This window comes from Montipora foliosa, chromosome 13, assembly GCF_036669935.1.
Source record: "Montipora foliosa isolate CH-2021 chromosome 13, ASM3666993v2, whole genome shotgun sequence".
NCBI lineage: Eukaryota > Metazoa > Cnidaria > Anthozoa > Scleractinia > Acroporidae > Montipora > Montipora foliosa.
Window position 1 is genome coordinate 3,866,918 of NC_090881.1, and position 5,000 is coordinate 3,871,917.

At 40.3% G+C, this 5,000-nt stretch overlaps 1 pseudogene; it reads left to right on the plus strand.

Moving 5' to 3' along the window:
- LOC137983859 (dedicator of cytokinesis protein 9-like) overlaps nt 1-5,000 on the plus strand; it is a 66,164-nt pseudogene that overhangs the window by 10,757 nt on the left and 50,407 nt on the right.

Sequence of the window (5,000 nt, forward strand, 5' to 3'; positions counted from 1 at the left end):
GATAGGGTCTTTGTTCGTATCGCTGCCCAGCTGCATAAAGCCAACCGACTGGAAGCCCTGAAATCTTACGTGAAGGTTTGTTAATTTTAATGTTTTTTGAAGTTCAAACGTGAAGTCACATTTCTGTATTGTTTGACCTTTTCGTGCGAGGTGGGTGATCGAATAGAAGTCATTAAATGCGTTTTTGGACTCCTAATTCATGACTCGAAGCAGCGCATCTTGATGTCGTGTCTATCTTTGTTGTAATCATATATGTACTGTCACCATTTCCACTGTCATTATCATCAACCCCTCATTTTCTTCCTCATTGTTAAATACCGAAGCTCTATCGTTAGAACTGTTTAAGCTCCATGTAGATCATATAAGTGATAGAATGTGAAGCCTATTTTAAAGTGGTGATCTCCGAGCCCCTTGTTATTTTTATATTTTCAGTACGTGTTCGTGACTGAGCTCACCGTAGATAACACCAAAACGATTCATGAACAGCTGTCCAAATACCTGATGTCAAACTTGAAGCCTGGGGCAGATCCAGCGGTTGTCAACGACCTCATGAAGGTAGTGTGGCGCTCGATTAGCTTTGAAACTCTCTTTACAAACCTCAGAGAAAGGTGGTGAGAGAAGAGGCAGTATCAAAAGATACATACAATCTTGGGAGCGAAAGAAGTCGAGTAAAGGAGTGAAGGGGAATTGCAACGAACGCTACTGGATTAAGGAAGCTCGAAAGGGTTTTCAGCTGAGCGCGCGCGCTTAAGCCACACATGTAATTCGTAAACTGCTCGCGTCAGCTCATGATTCAAATGGGTCACAACGGACTTAACCACTCGAATGAGCGGGTGACGCGTGCTTAGATACTGATCTTGTAAAGCCTTCATTTTTCTTGATTTTGCAACTTTACTCGTTTATATCTCTGCTTCCGGATGGTGAAGTTTTCATTTTTTGCATGTTAGGTTAGATTAATTTAAAACGTTTGTCTTTCAAATTTAAAAAACCGAAAAACTAGCCTACAGGTTTTCTTGAATTTCAAGTAAATTATTTTAGAGAGTATTTCTAACATTATCTGGTAACGCTGAATTGGAAGATTTCACCGTCCCGTTTCTTCAAAAAAGACAATGTATGTTGATTTTAAGGCTCAAAGAAATGTATAATGTCGTTGCCTTGGCAAGGTTATTTTGGAGGAAAATATAATGTGAGAAATCTGTGATGGGTACGTAATACCCTGGCCAAATTACGTCTTGATATGACTACCCCTAACTGTATCGAAGGACAGAATATGTTTATTTGTTTGAAAAAAAAGGAGAAACTATTTGGAGCCTCGTTAAGCTTCTTTTTTTTTTTTTTCTGTTAGTGATTTGGTTGGAGTTATTTTATGGAGTAGTTCTTTTTTTGCCGACAACTTCAAAGAAATTCAGAAGTTTGGTGACTGAGATAGTTAACTTGCAATTCATGGTTTTACTTTGTAGCTTTCTTGGTTTTTCTTCGAGATTATCGTGAAGAGCATGGCACAGACGCTTGTTCAGTCGGACAAACTAAAGGTGAGTTTATACACCTCTCCGATTTACTCAAAAGGATCATGCGCGTTAAGACAATATTTTGGGTTTATAGCGGAGCTCAGGCTCGGGAAACTCGCCAGCGGAGTACCATGGGTAAGATTTTTGGGGAAATCTATCCGTGCGAGAATTTTTGGTTATAACGTCACGTTCGTTTGCGCTTCCTCTCGTCCGCCAGCACAGAATAGGGAGTTTAAGCAAAGACGACGGGTACGGCTACGGCAACGCCACAAAGCAAGAATATTATCGGTTGAAAAAGGAAAAATGCTCTTGCTGCACGTGCAACACGAATTTCCGTGCATTTCTTTGCCGTACTCCACAAAACAACAACAACGTGAAATCACCAAATTTTAGGTTTTGACGACAACGTGGGCATATAACAATAAAAAGTAATTTGCAGTTTTGACTTTAAAACCGTTCGTACCCATCCAGTTACAGGATAGTTCGTCTATATTGTACAAGGTGAACAAGACGGATTAATCGCGAAATACTTGCGATAGCGCTAAGTTATATTTTGGACAAACATTTTCGTTGCCATAGCCGTCGTCTTTGCTAAAACTCCCTAATGTCGCAATGGGGAGGCAGGAGAGCCTCTGAGGACGGGAGTGTGTAGGCAATTTTCCTTGGCGGGAAATCGCGTGGCAGCGTTGCATTTGGCAACCCGCGTTTTTCTGGCGGGAAATCACAATAGTGACGAGCAACGGGATAAAGAACAGGAAAGTGGAAGAAAAGCAAAAGAGCTTGAGACAAGAGGCCACAAAATTTGAGAAATTTAAGCGAAGAAAGTCTCGAGAAGCCGAGCAAGGAGAAGAGGAATTTTCAATGAAAATCACCGGAAAGGTGAGAGAAATAGAGCGAGAGACAAAACACTTACCGGTATTTACAACGGTTAGCTTTCAGGTAACGTTTTCCTTCTTAATATATGCCTCGCTGCCTCACACATATAGTAATAATATAAGTAATAATATAAGTAATAATGACGATTACTTTGTACTTTATACAGAAGCATAATTATTTCCATGTATTCTATATTGCTTTCTGGGGTTAGAAACGGGAGTTCCGCTTTTAGGCTTGGCTAAATCTATGTATTAGTGTTATGAAGACCACTGGTTGAGGATTTTCTCACATAAAATGGCCTCGCAAATCAATGTTTTCAGTTGCACGGTACATATGATGAAAATGAAAAGTGTTTCAACCGGTTCATGTCGTTTATGGGCAAAAGTTAAACGTGCAAGATGTTTTGAAGTTATGCACGGTATATATCTTAGTGCCCGCACGTAACGTGAGCGATTTAACTGACCCAGATGGCCTGTGTAGATGCTCTGCCACTAAACTACAGGGGCCAGTTATTCAAGAGCCGGTTAACGCTAATCTCACGTTAAAAATTAACAAAGGAGTTTTATTCTCTACTCCCAAATGTTGTTCAAAGCTGATATTCGGTAAAACTTTACATTAGAAGAAGTCAATCTTGAAAAACAAAAATAAGCAAAGGAAACTTTCACAAGAGCGTTGAAAACATGAAGCAAAAGTTTACGCTAGTCCTGGATTAAGCTAATCAGCTTTCGAACAACCGGGCCCAGAAGACCCGTGAGAGGTAATCCTTAAGAATCTGTTCAAGCGGTGCAAGATCGTTCATTATCAACTATCACAGACTATGGCTTTGGGTTTGCTCCAAGTGACAATATTGTGTCCTGTATACTGCCAATGACAATGGCCACATACCGCAGAGATACAAGAAGAAAATAAAACTCAACTTTAAAATTAGAGTCCAAGACCTTACAACAACTTTTGGGAGAATAACTTCACTCGGAATCTGACCAATGTTAGTTTCGTTTCGGTTTGGAAATTCAGTGTAACTCATCAACAATCATTTTTAGAGGTCCTATCCTGACATTAATTCTGCACATTTGGATTGCAGCGAATGAACCGAGAAAGCTGGTTTCCCGATAGCTATAATCGCTGTTTAGAGAATTTTCTGCAAGCTTTAGTTCCACAGATCATCAGCAGACTTAAAGACCAGCCTCAGATTGCTAAGGTTGGTGCGACAACTAACTTAGGCCCCGTCCACACGTATCCGAATATTTTTGAATCCGTAACTTTTTCTTTCCGGATACGCCTTCCGTCCACACTTATCCGGCGAATTCGCTGGCGAATCGGAAACTTTATGAATACGCTCTCCAGAGTGGATATTTTTTAATCCGCTTATTCGGCCCCATTTTGATTACTGTAGTTCTGTTTGGGACGAATGCAACGTTACTCTGTGCAATAAACTGCAAAAATTGCAGAACAGGGCGGTTAGGGTCATCACCAAGAGTAGTTACGACTTGAGTGCTAACCATCTTCTTCTAACCACTACGTCAGGACAATGTCGCTAAGTGTCGGAAAAAGCTGAAAACCACCCTAATGTTTAAAATATTAAATGGTCTTGCTCCGGATTATCTACAGGACCTGTTTTCAATTCGCACCACAAAATATAATGTCAGGAATTTAGAAATGAAGCTTAATTTGCCCAAACCAAACACAGTGCGGCCTCACAATGGAACATCTTACCCCAACAATTTACGTACGATGGAATCAGTTAGATCTTTTAAAAAAGAAGTGAATCGATTTTATGAAAATGAAGGTTAGGCTCCCACACAGCAACCTTGTAAAACAGTATTTTTATTACTACAGTAGGTACTGAATTTTATTGTAGTATGGTTATTGTATTCTTACTGAAGGTTTTGCCGTGTTTAAATAGAGCATGTATATATGTAAACCACGTGGACGCTAAATCCGGATGGCATATCAAGATCGAGCCCAGTTCCCTACCTTGAAATCAATTCTTAATAAGATGGCTGCCGAGGGCAATTTTATTTCTTTATTTTCTTCTTTTGGCGCTTGCTCTGTTACCTCAGTTTTCTTGAGGAGTCCTGAGTACTAGAGTGAATCCGGATACGTTTCAGATGCGTGTGGACGAGCAAATTCGATTTGAGTACGCTACGTGTGGATGAGAATATTTTTGAATCCGGAAAGAAAAAGTTGCGGGTTCAAAAATTTCCGGATACGTGTGGACGGGGCCTTAATTTGTGATACACTTATCCTGCTTGACAGAGGTTTCCTTGCTTTCTCTCTCTATCGAGAAGAAAAGGAAATCGCTCCATGTCGTCAAGAGCTTTGGGCGAATGATTGAACTGTTAACCGGTTTATAGCCAATGTGAATTTTAACGTTTTTCCTATAGCGGAAGAGGTGAAGTGATGTTGCATCGAGTTCACGACGCGCATGCGTGACAGAACATCATGATTCGTGCAAAGGTTTCCTTCCCTTCTCATTAGAGAGAAAAATCAAGAAAATCTCTGCCAAGCAGAGTATGATACAGTCGGTTCGGTTCCCTTGAAAGTAATTTCAGAGAAGTAATTATGGTGTTGTGTTTCCTTTCTTTCTTAGGAAGCAAATTTTCACTTGGCCTGCTT